This window comes from Oryctolagus cuniculus, chromosome 10, assembly GCF_964237555.1.
Source record: "Oryctolagus cuniculus chromosome 10, mOryCun1.1, whole genome shotgun sequence".
Taxonomy (NCBI): domain Eukaryota; kingdom Metazoa; phylum Chordata; class Mammalia; order Lagomorpha; family Leporidae; genus Oryctolagus; species Oryctolagus cuniculus.
In genome coordinates, this window is record NC_091441.1 from 51,532,461 (window position 1) to 51,545,914 (window position 13,454).

The 13,454-nt window shown below is 43.5% G+C and overlaps 1 pseudogene; it reads left to right on the top strand.

Moving 5' to 3' along the window:
- The first annotated feature begins 8,438 nt into the window (after nucleotides 1-8,438).
- Nucleotides 8,439-8,896, top strand: LOC127492394 (cytochrome c oxidase subunit 7A2, mitochondrial pseudogene; annotated as a pseudogene).
- The last annotated feature ends 4,558 nt before the right edge of the window (nucleotides 8,897-13,454 follow it).

Genomic DNA, 13,454 nt, shown 5'->3' on the forward strand with positions numbered 1-13,454 from the left:
CCTTCAGAGAAAGGTACCTCCTTCTTTGATGGCCTATTCTTTCAGCTGGGATCTCACTCACAGAGATCTTACATTTAGGTAATTTTTTGCCACAGTGTCTTGGCTTTCCATGCCCGAGAAACTCTCATGGACTTTTTAGCCAGATCCAAATGCCTTATCAGAATCAGCCCTTAAGGCATTACATTTCAATTACAGTTTTAGGTAAGATGGTGTGATCTCTTTATTTATTTTTTTTTCCAAAAATAACATCTAAATGAGAAAAAAGTTTTCAGTTTTCCAGTCTTAAAAATTGTCAACTGGCCGGCGCCGTGGCTCACTAGGCTAATCCTCCGCCTTGCGGCGCCGGCACATGGGGTTCTAGTCCCAGTCAGGGCGCTGGATTCTGTCCCGGTTGCCCCTCTTCCAGGCCAGCTCTCTGCTGTGGCCAGGGAGTGCAGTGGAGGATGGCCCAAGTGCTTGGGCCCTGCACCCCATGGGAGACCAGGAGAAGTACCTGGCTCCTGCCATCGAATCAGCGTGGTGCGCCAGCCGTGGCGGCCATTGGAGGGTGAACCAACAGCAAAGGAAGACCTTTCTCTCTGTCTCTCTCTCTCACTGTCCACTCTGCCTGTCAAAAAAAAAAAATTTTTAAAAAAAATTTGTCAACTTCACTGCCTCTTACAGCTGTATGTGTACGAGATCTGGATTTGAATTCAAATTGCAATCTGCCTCCAAAAATCAAAAACGCAGAAGTCGTATAGTGAAGCAGCTCTTCTCAAATGGTTTAATCTCAAGAAAATTTTACACTCAAAATTATTGAGGACTCCCAAGATTCTTTGTTTATATGGATTGTATCTATCAATATGTACCTTGCTATAACTTTTTTTAAAATGATGTATTTATTTTATTTGAAAGTCAGAGTTACAGAAAGGGAGATGCAAAGGGAGAGAGAGAGGGGGGTGGGAAATCTTCCATCTGCTGTTTCACTCCCTAAATAGCTGCAATGGCCAAGGCTGAGCCAGGCTGAAGCAAGGAGCTAGGAGTTTTCTCCAGGTCTCCCACATGGGTGCAGGGGCCCAAAGTCTTGGGCCATCTTTCACTGCTTTTCCAGATGCATTAGCAGGGAGCTGGATCAGAAGTGAAGCAGTTGGGACTCCAACTGGCACCCATATGCAATGCCGGCACTGCAGAGAGCGGCTTTACCTGATAAGCCACAGTACCGGCTCTCATACTAGAACTTAAAATTGAGAAAATTTTACATTCCTTCTCCATTTAAAAATAGCAGTGCAGTTCCCATTACATGGTATATTAGCCAGGGTCCAGTCAGGAGACGGATATCCCACTAGTTATTTGAGTAGGGAAATTTTAATATAAAATTTATTGGCTAATGGAAGGTGGTTAACTACTCTAAAAGGTAAAAATAAAAGGACTCTAAGCATCCAGAAAAAGTAGCAGGTACAAAAAAGAAATCATTGCTATGGTTTGAATGTGTCTCCCAAAGTTCATGTGTTAGAAACTTTTTTCTTTTTAAAGATAGCTTTAATTTCTTGAAGAGCAGAGTTACAATTTCATTGTACAACATCAAAAAATTTCTACAACTTCAGTTAGCAGTCGTCCAAGAAAAATATTAAGTGGAGAATTCCAGAAAAAGCAATTCATCAATTTTCAGTTGCACCATTCTGAGTAGCATTATGAAATCTTACATCTTCTTGCTCAATCCTGTCTGGGATAGGAACCATTCCTTTGTCCAGCATATCAATGCTGTGAGTGCTATTCACCTGTGAGTGACTATCACTCTCTCTTTTTTAAAGATTTTTTTTTTTTTTTGAAAGAGCTAGAGGTGGAGGGTAGAGCTTGAGAGAGAGGTCTTCCATCCACTGGTTCACTCCCCAGATGACTGCAACAGCTGGAGCTGAGCTGATCTGAAGCCAGGTGCCAGGAGCCAGGAGCCAGGAGCCTCCTCTGGATCTCCCATGCAAGTGCAGGGGTCCAAGGACTTGGGCCATCTCCCACTGCTCTCCCTGGCCAGAGCAGAGAGCTGGATTGGAAGTGGAGCAGCCGGGACTTGAACTGGTGCTGTATGGGATGCTGGCACTGCAGGCTGGGGCTTTAACCTGCTGCAGCACAGCGCCGGCCCCCGTGACTATCTCTTTATCAGATTATCTTGGTCTGTCTTCTGTTGCTATACCAGAGTATCTAGCACTGGATGTGTTGTAAAGATAGAGGTTTATTTTGGCTCACAGTTCTGGGGAATGGGAAGTCCAAGGGCATGGTACCAGCTACTGCTTAGACTCTAGTGAGGGCTTTGTGCTTGTTAAATTCATGGCAAAAAGCAGAAGGGCAGAGGGCATATACGGAAGATAGGTGGCCACACATTAAAACAACCTGCTTGCATGGTAACTAATCCAGTCACTAGAACGAGAATGCATTACCAAAAATATTATCATATTCCTGCAAGAAAGACATTAATCATGTTAACCTAATCTCTTTTTAAAGGCCCACCCCTCATAACACCACAATGGCAATCAAATTTCAACATGAGTTTTGGAGGGTACAAACTATTGGAACCATAGCATATGACTGTTATATAGTAACCTAATGCTACACCACAATGCCTTCATCATTCACTTCCCTTTATCTCATCACATAGGCATTGTAACTCACATGACCACAAGAAGATGGGGGAGGGGGCCAGCATTGTGGCGTAAGGGTGAAGCTATCACCTGTAACACTGGCATCCCATATGGAAACTAGTTCGTGTCCCAGCAGCTCCACTTCCAACCCAGCTCCTTCCCAATGGCCTGGAAAAAGCAGCAGAAAATAGCCCAAGTGTTTGGGTCCTTGCCACCCACCTGGGAGACCTTGATGAAGTTCCCTGTTTCAGCCTGATTCAGTCCTGGCCATTGTAGCCATCTGGAGAGTGAAACAGCAGACAGAAGATCTTGTTCTCTCTCTCTTACACTCTTGCTGTGTAGTTCTTTCAAATAAATAAATAAATCTTTTAAAAAAAGGATACGAGGGGCTGGTCTTGTGGTGTAGTAGTAAAACCGCTGCCTGCAGTGCTGGCATCCCATATGGGTGCCAGTTGGAGTCCCAGCTGTTCCACTTCCAATCCAGCTCTCTGCTATGGCCTGGGAAAGCAGTAGAAAATGGTCCAAGGCCTTGGGCCCCTGCACCCATGTGGGAGACCCGGAAGAAGCTCCTGGCTTCGGATCGGTGCAGTTCTGGCCATTGGGGCCATCTGGGGAGTGAACCAGCAGATAGAAGACCTCCCTCTCTCTGTCTCTCTCTCTCTCTGCCTCTCTGTAACTCTGTTTTTCAAATAAATAAATCAATCTTAAAAAAAAAAAAGAGATGAGTGAGTACAGTACAATAAGGTATCTTGAATATCTTGACAGAGATCATAGTCATATAACTTTCATTACAGAATATTGTTACAATTGTTCATTTTATTATTTTAGTTACTCTCTTACTGTGTGCCTAATATGTAGATTAAATTTTATCATAGTTACATATATACATGAGAAAAATATAATACAAGGTTCAGTACTACCTGTGGTTTCAGTATCCAAGGGGGACTTGGAATATAACATCTATGGATAAGAAACGACTATAGGGGCCAGCACTGTTGGCGCAGCAGGTTAAAGCCTGAAGCGCCAGCATCCCATATGGGCACTGGTTCTAGTCCTGGATGCTCCTCTTCCAATCCAGCTCTCTGCTATGGTCTGGGAAAGCAGCGGAAGATGGCTCAAGTCCTTGGGCCCCAGCACCCATGTGGGAGACCTGGAGGAAGCTCCTGGCTACGGATCGGTGCAGCTCCGGCCATTGCGGCCATCTGGGGAGTGAACCAGGGGATGGAAGACCTCTCTCTCTCTCTCTGTCTTTCTCTGTGGCTCTGTCTTTCAAATAAATTAAATAAATCTTTTTAAAAAAAAAAAAGAACTCATCTTCAATATAAACTTAGTAGAGGGTATAAATATATAAAAAAGAAAGGACTACAGTATTTCCCCATATCACTATTAATCTTGTTAGCTCCGTAGAATGGGAAGCTGTCAATTTCACAATAGCACATACAAATCTTCTGAAATTTTTATTCTTGCTTGAAATTCTGAATCTTGTTAGCAATTAATGTTTTTCCTTGAAATTCTGAATTTTATTGTTAGTAATTAATGCTTTTCCTTAAGGTGACAGATTTACAATTTTCATTTTTGACAATATACCCAAATCTGAAAAAAAAAAACACACACTATGTGAATTATCTCAGTAATAAATACTGGTTCATGAAAAATGGTTTAGTTCATCTGGTGATTCATAGAAGCGCTTTTTCTCAAATCAAGTTTCTTTCTTTCTTTCTTTCTTTTTTTTTTTTTTTTTTTTTTTTTTTTTTTTTTTTTTTTTGACAGGCAGAGTGGACAGCGAGAGAGAGAGACAGAGAGAAAGGTCTTCCTTTTGCAGTTGGTTCACCCCGCAAAATGGCCACTGTGGCCGGTGCACCACACTGATCCGAAGCCAGGAGCCAGGTGCTTCTCCTGGTCTCCCATGCAGGTGCAGGGCCCAAGCACTTGGGCCATCCTCCACTGTACTCCCGGGCCACAGCAGAGAGCTGGACTGGAAGAGGAGCAACTGGGACAGAATCTGGCACTCCGACCGGGACTAGAACCTGGTGTGCCAACGCCGCAGGCTGAGGATTAGCCTATTGAGCCGCAGTGCCGGCCCCAAATCAAGCTTCTTAATATGGTAAATAGTAGAAGAGTTTTATGTGTATTTCTCACTTTATTACACAGAATATTTAAAAAAATGTAATGGAAAGCCAAGACACTGTGGCAAAGAAATGTCCTATATGAAAGATGTCTCTGAGTGAGACCACAGTGGAAAGAAGTGGCCATCAAAGAAGGACGTACTTTTCTCTGAAAGGAGAACTTCCACTTTGCTTATGGCCTTGTCTAAATACTGAGAGAGTTTGTGGATTCAAAAGGCTTCCATAGCCTTGGTAACTCATATCAAGAACCTTGGGTGATCACTGATGTCATACATAAGAGTGTTAATTGTTAAATTAACAACAGGAGTCACTGTGCACTTACTTCCCATGTAGGACCTTTGTCCTCAATGAGTTGCATTATGAGAATTAACTTGTTCTCAGTTTTTGTGTGTGTGTATATACGTGTGTGCAAATCATTGAAATATTTACTTAGTATAGAGTTGGTCTTCTATGTATAAAGTTAATTGAAAATGAATCTTAATGGAGAATGGGACTGGGAATGGGAGAGAGAGGAGGAAGTGGGATGGGAGGGTGGGTATGGTGGGAAGAATCACTGTATTTCTAAAGTTATACTTATGAAATTTGTACTCCTTAAATAAAAGGATTCTTTGGGAAAACAAAAAGGTTATTTTGTTGAAAAAGTATTCTGAAATTCATGCATATGTGAGTTTTCAAAATTCATGAAAATCTCATATTATGAAAAAATATGTAGAGATTTCAACAAAATTTTGTACTAAAATAGTTACCTGTTAAGTCTAAAAAAACGTAAATTTTATGGTTTCATTAAGAACATTCTTAAATAAAACTGACTTAAAAATCGTGTGTGGCAGTAGACAAGAGTGACTACTGTAGAAATATAATATAAAGACCACAGTGCAGTATGAGTCAGGGTTCTCCAGAGAGACAACATAATTGAGATAAATGAGAGGAGATTTATTAGGGGAATTGGCTCATGAAGTGCAGGATACCAAGAATTCCCATGATAGGCGCCTGCAGACTGAGAAGCTCGGTTCAGTCCAGGAAGGAAGTCCCCGAACCAGCACGCCTGTATTCTCTCAAGCTGAGGTGGACAGAAGAAAATCGCCAGGGTGCTGCTTATGCCAAGTCTTCATCCATTCACTGGAGACCCTGGAGGGCTGATGTCCCAGGGCAGCGGCAGCAGACTGTCCCAGCTCCGGGAGACAGAGGAGCAGCGGGGAGACTGCTTTTCTTTGGCCTTTTGCTCTATCCAGGCCTCAGCCGGTTGAAAGGTGCCCACCTATATTGTGTGAGGGGCATCTTCCTCAGTCCATTGATTCTAGTACCAATCTCTGGTAAAGGCGCTTCCTGACCTCTGCAGAAATGCTCTCCCAACTGTCTGGGATTCCTTAATCTGTCAAGTTGACTCCTAAAATCATCCATCACAGTATCACTGCCCTCATGTGTTCCAAAGCACCAGCAGAATTACCCACCATTATTTTGTACTGTCAGTGGAAAAGTGCACACAGTGACAACAGCAAACACTTTAGTTTAAAAGGAAACTAAAACCCCCTGTATGCCTCATGAAATAGTCTCAGATATCTATGAGTACACAGAGTACATTTTGATAACCAGTGAAGGAAAGAAAACGGCTTTATTTTATTTTGTTTGATGGGCAAATAATAGAGAAAGAGAGAGAGAGAGAGGGTGTTAAGAGTTTTTAAATGGCTACAACAAACAAGGCTGGACCAGGCTGAAACCAAGATCCTGGAACTCCATCTGGGTCTCCCACATGGAGGTAAGAACTCAAGTATTCAAGCCATCATCTGTTGCTTTCAGGGCATATTAGCAGGGAGCTGGATTGGAAATGGTGTAGCTGAGACTTAAAGTGGCATTCTGATACGAGATGTGGGCATCCCAAATGGTTGCTTATCCTGCCGAGCCACAGTGCTGGCCTCTGCTTTTCTCCCTTCCTATCCTCCTTCCTTCCTTCCTTTTTTTTTTTTTTTTTTTTTTTTTTGACAGGCAGAGTGGACAGTGAGAGAGACAGAGAGAAAGGTCTTCCTTTTGCCATTGGTTCACCCTCCAATGGCCGCCACAGCTGGCGCGCTGCAGCCGGTGCACCGCGCTGATCCAATGGCAGGAGCCAGGTGCTTCTCCTGGTCTCCCATGGGGTGCAGGGCCCAAGGACTTGGGCCATCCTCCACTGCACTCCCTGGCCACAGCAGAGAACTGGCCTGGAAGAGGGGCAACCGGGAAAGGATCCAGCGCCCCGACCGGGACTAGAACCTGGTGTGCCGGTGCCGCTAGGTGGAGGATTAGCCTAGTGAGCCGCGGCGCCGGCCGGCCTTCCTTCCTTCCTTCCTTTTTTTCTTTTCCTTTTCCTTTCTTTCCTGAAGATTTATTTTATTTGGAAGGCAGAGTTACAGAGAGGTCTTCCATTCGCTGGTTCACTCCTCAAATAGCCTCAGGAGCCAGGAACTTCATCCAGAACTCCCACGTGGGTGCAGGGGCCCAAGTACTTGGGTCTCTTCTGCTGCTTTTGCCAGGCCATTAGCAGGGAGCTAGATCAGAAGTGGAGCAGCCTGGACTCAAACCAGTGCCCATATGGATGTCTATCCGACATTAATTTAAACATCTTGAAGATACACAGAAATAATAGAGCATATTATAATGAGAATATATACAGCATCCACTATTGATGAGTGGCGTCAAATGCACTGAAGTCCTTTGTGTTCTGTTTTCTTTCAACCATTCCTGACTTTGCTCTTTATTTTCACACATGGACACATTCATAGACATTATGTAACATAGTTATGCATGCTTTTAAATTTTATTAAATAGTGTGTTTTGTGGATATGCATCATTTTTTCTGCATTGAATACTTTTTAGATTTGTAATTGTGAAATACATAAAACACTTAATAATTGCAGATAACTTATAGTACAATTCAGGTAATGATGACATGAACACCAAACACCAAACACCAAGCACCAAGCACCGCCCAGCTTTGGAAAAGTCCTACCAGTTCTTGAGCACTCCTCTTCCTGGATCCCAACAGAACTCACTATCCTGAATTTTATTTTCCTTTTTTTTTTTAAATAAAAGGTTTATTTACTGGAAAGGCAGTTACAGAGGATGAGAGAGCAAGAAAGAGAGAGAGAGAGCGCGAGTGAGCAAGCGAGCTTCCATTTGCTGGTTCACTCCCCAAATGGCCACAATGACTGCAGCTGGGCCAAGCCGAAGCCAGGAGAGAGGAACTCCATCTGAGTCTCTCAGATGGGTTCAGGGACCCAAGCACTTGAGCCAACATGCGCTGCTCTCCCAGGTATGTTATCAGGGAGCTGGCTCAGAAGTGGAACAGCTACGACTCAAACTGGCCCTCGTATGGGATACAGGTGTTACAGATGGCAGGTTAACCTGCTGTTCCACAACGCCACCCCATCCTGAATTCTTAAACAACTATTCCCTTGCATTTTTCAGTTTTAAAATATACTGGGCATTTTAAATAGCAACAATGCTTATTTTTTGGTTAAAACTTCACATTAAATTTAAAAATTGCTTTGTACATATCAGTGAAACTTGGCCCAAACAATACTTAAGATTTCCAAAGACAAACCAAGCAGCTCAGTGCAAAATAATCAAACTCTGATACCTGAGTATAATTGAGTCACAGAAGGAATAAAGCCAATGAGATTAAGTTCTCACCTCTCATGACACATCTTTGTGAGGGAGACTGGTGAGAAATGTCCCCATTTTAGGCGGTTGGTGGACAGTAAAGGAGCCAAGATGCTGCGAAATCTGCTGGCTCTTCGTCAGACTGCCCAGAGAACCATAAGCACTGCTTCACGCAGGCATTTTGAAAATAAAGTTCCAGAGAAACAAAAGCTATTTCAGGAGGATAATGGAATTCCAGTGCATCTAGAAGGTGGGGTAGTTGATGCTCTCCTGTATAGAGCCACCATGATTCTTACAGTTGGTGGAACAGCATATGCCATATATCAGCTGGCCATGGCTTCATTTCCCAAGAAGCAGGATTGACCTGCGTCATCCCAGTAATTACTTGGTTCAGTTCCATTCAGCTCTCTATGAACCAGTAGCTTGATAAATAGCTGAGCTCTTCTCTGGGGATCAATATTTATTGACTTGTACTAACTGCCACCAATAAAGCAGTCTTTACCATGAAAAAAAAAAAAGAAATTTCCCCATTTTGATGGACAGCTATAGTGGCAAAGTTCTTTTTTATGATTATTTATTTGAAAGGCAAAGTGACAGAGACAGAAAAGCAGAGAGAGAGAGAGCGAGAGAGAGAGAGAGAGCGAGCATCAAGATCTTCCATCTGCTGGTCCACTACCCAAATGTCTGCTATGGCCCAAACTGGGCCAGACGGAAGCCAGGAGCCAGGAACTCCATCTGGGTCTCTTACATGGGTGGTAGTGGTCCTAGTACTTGGGTGATCTTCCACTGCTTTCTCAGGTTCATTAGCAGGGAATCAAATGGGAAGCAGAGCAGCTGGGACTTGATATGGGATGCCAATGTCACAAGTGGTGGCTTAACTCCCTGTACCACAACACTGGCCTCCAAAGTACTATTAAGTAACAGCACCATGGGTATAAGCCATGTGTCTTGTCTCACAGGAATCACTGAGAATTAAGTGAGTTAAGATTTATAAAGAACTCAAGACAGTGTCTGACATGTAGAGAGCATCATATGAGTACTTACCAAGTAAAAACAAAGGATGGAATTACAATCATACTCTCTATATGATGTGTCCCTATTTTCCTAATAAAAACCATGGCGATTCAGAGAGTAGAGCTGTGGTTCAGAAGAGCATCATTAACATTATATCTACTTACAGTCAAATCCAAGATATGTGAATGTCCTATCCTTGGACTGAGATGGAAACTGGGAGACAGGGAAGTCTCATAAATAAAATCAGTCTCATTACTTTTTAAAAAGAGATTTGGTATGGTGTGCTACATTAACTACAGAAGATTCAAATAAGTTATACCAGAAATCATTAGCAACACAAACCATATTAAATTCATAGGCTACAAAGGAAACACACTTTTCAGCATTTGTATTAACTCATAAGAATGGGCTTACCTATTTGATGTATGATTTCTTGAAGACAAGGACCATATCTTGTTCATTTCTGGTACCTAAACAAAGATAATTCTTTTTTTTTTAAGATTTTATATATTTATTTGAGAGGTAGAGTCAAAGAGAGAAAGAAAGAGACAGAGAGAAAGGTCTCCCATCCACTGGTTCACTCCCCAAATGGCTGTAATGGCTGGCGCTGGACCAATCCAAAGCCAGGAGCCAGGAGCTTCTTCTGGGTCTCCCACATGGGTGCAGGGGCCCAAGCACTTGAACCATCTTCCACTGCTTTCCCAGGCCATAGCAGAGAGCTGGATCAGAAGTGGAGCAGCCAGGACTAGAACCAGTGCCCATATGGGATGCCAGTGCTTCACGCGGAGGCCCAGCCCACTACACCACAGTGCCGGCCCCATAGAGAATGTTAATCAGAGATGAGTAGTATGGGAATGCCACTTCAAATTACACCTTTAACAGGTTTCCCAGGGCCATGTCACAGAATAATATGGCTTGCATTTTGGGAAGTCCTTCTGCTTTTATTCAGCCAGGATCTGAATCCATTTTCAGAGCCTGATTGCAACATACATTCATTGACTTTGTCTTCTTGTCACTGTAACATTCAGTCAGTGCCAAAGACATTAAGAAATTGACTTCTACTTGAAGTGAGCGATTAGATAGGTGATTGGTTTCCTCCTTTTTCCTAATATGGGATATTTTTTTTTTAAAAAAAGATTTACTTCATTTATTTAAAAGGATTACAGAGAGAGGTACATAGAGAGAGAGAGGTCTTCCATCCATTGGCTCACTCCCCAAATGGCCACAACAGCTGGAGTTGAGCAAATCCAAAGCCAGGAATGAGGAGCTTCTTCTGGGTCTCCCATGTGGGTGCAGGGATCCAAGGTCTTGGGCCATCCTCTGCTGCCTTCCCAAGCCATAGCAGAGAGCTGGATTGAAGATCTCTTCATTTCTTTCTCTGTAACTCTTTCAAATAAATAAATAAAATGTAAAAAATAACATAAAGTTGATCACACAGGTAATTCCAATATAATATGATGAATGCTAAGAGGCATATGTTGGGGCTGGTGCCGTGGCTCACTTGGTTAATCCTCTGCCTGCAGCACCAGCATCCCATATGGGCGCCGGGTTCCAGTCCCGGTTGCTCCTCTTCCAGTCCAGCTCTCTGCTGTGGCCCGGAAAGGCAGTGAAGGATGGCCCAAGTGCTTGGGCCCCTGCACCCGCATGGGAGACCAGGAGGAAGCACCTGGTTCCTGGCTTTGGATTGGCGCAATGCCGGCCGGAAAGAAGATCTTTCTGTCTCTCTCACTGTCTAACTCTGTCAAATTAAAAAAAAAAAAAAAAAGGGCATATGAGAGGTGCCACAATATGTTCTTCAAGGATAGTGATGCTTCACAGTGGGTTCCCTGCAGTATTGCAGGACACAGGGAATATCCAGCCCCTGCTGCAGGTGCATGTGTGTTAAGTGGGTTATCTGTAGTGAGGTGGGAGCCAATTACTTTTTCAAACGTGGTAAAATTCTGCTTAGTAGGCCTTGCACTCAGCAAGTACCTTTGTTTGTGGAAAGCTAAGCAGGGCCAAGTAGGGATCAGGAATGGGTATTTGGCTGTGACTTTTAAGCTTTCAAAGAGAGGAGTAGCATAGCTGTTTGGCCCAGTGTCTGAAGCTGTCACTTGAGATGCCCAGACTCTTTACAGTGCTTAGAATGCCTGGTTGGGTCCAGGCTACTCTGTCTTCTTCTTTTTTTTTTTTTTTTTTTTTTTTTTAAGATCTATTTATTTGTAAGTCAGAGCTATAGAGAGGAAAAGACCTTCCAATCACTGGTTCACTCTCCAGATGGCTGCAATAGCCAAGGGTGGGCTAGACTGAAGCCAGGAGCTTCTTCTGGATCTCCAACACTTGGACCACCTTCCGCTGCTTTTCCCAGGTCATCAGCAGGGAGCCAGATTGGAAGTGGAGCAGCCAGGACATGAATTGATGCCCATTTAGGATGCCAGGGTTGGCTTTACCCACTATGCCACTACATTGGCTTTTTTTTTTTTTTCTTTAAGGCTAATCTACTTCTGATGCAGCTTCTTGCTAATACACATCCTGGGAGCCATTTGGTGATGGTTCAAGTACCTGAGTCCTTGGTTCCTGATTTGGCCTGACCCAGTGCTGGTTATTGTTGGCATCTAGGGAGTAGATGGAAACTCTCTTTCTCTATGTTTCAAATAAAATAAATAAAAATTAAAAAGAGGAGAATTTGGAGACACAAAATTTCATGATTGCATTGAAATTATAAAGGCAATCAAGGAGCTGGCCCAGTGACATAGCGGGTAAAGCTGCTGCCTGCAGTGCCAGCATCCCATTATGGGCACCAGTTCAAGTTTTGGCTGCTCCACTTCTAATCCAGCTCTCTGCTATGGCCTGGGAAAGCAGTAGAGGATGGCTCAAGTCCGTGGGTCCCTGCACCCGCATGGGAGGCCTGGAGGAACCTCCTGGCTCCTGGCTTTGGATCAGCGTAGCAGCCAATTTGGGAGTGAACCAGCGGATGAAAGACCTCTCTCTCCCTTTCTCTCTCCGCCTCTTCTTCTCTTTCTGTGTAACTCTTTCAAATAAATAAATAAATCTTTAAACAAACAAACAAAAAAGGAATATAGGATATATATTGAGCCCTGGAAAATGTCCAATAATCTTTATGTCTGACAATCTGCAGTGCAGCAGCTAGAAACCAAAGGAATTTGGTTCAACACAAACACCAATGAGGCAGCTCTGTAAGGTCTTATACGTCTTTTTTTTTTTTTTTTTTTTTTTTTTTTGACAGGCAGAGTGGACAGTGAGAGAGAGAGAGAGAGAGAAAGGTCTTCCTTTTCCGTTGCTTCACCCACAAATGGCCGCTGTGGCCGGTGCACCGCGCTGATCCGAAGACAGGAGCCAGGTGCTTCCTCCTGGTCTCCCATGCGGGTGCAGGAACCAAGCACCTGGGCCATCCTCCACTGCTCTCCCGGGCCATAGCAGAGAGCTGGACTGGAAGAGGGGCAACCGGGACAGAATCCGGCGCCCCGACCAGGACTAGAACCCAGTGTGCCGGTGCCGCAGGCGGAGGATTAGCCTAGTGAGCCACGGTGCCGGCCAGGTCTCATACTTCTTAAACTTCTGATTTTGCTCTTACCTTGCCCCAGCACCACTGACACGTGAGCACAATCATCGGTGTTTTAGATCATTTTTTAAAAAATGTTATTTAAGGTTATACAGAGTGCTTTAGATCTTATGATAGGTGCTGGTCCAAGCTGATTGTTTACTATCTCCCCAGAATGTTTAATTCCTCTGCAAAAAACTCAACCCCTTGATTCTGTTTTCAAAATGAACATGAAGGAAAAAAGAATAAACAAACAGATAAACTCTAAAATAATAACATGAACTTTTATTTTTATACTAATTAAGACCCTTTGTCTTGAAAACTATAAACTCAAATTAAGTATACTTAAAAAAAGATTTATTTATCTGAAAGGCAGAGAGAGAGAGAGAGAGAGAGAGAGACAGACAGACAGAGTGAAAGAAGTCTTCCATCCACTGGTTCACTCCCCAAATGGTCGCAATGGCTGCGCTGCTCCAGGTTGAAGACAGAAGCCAGGAATTCCCGTTTGTGCCTCCCACATGGTTG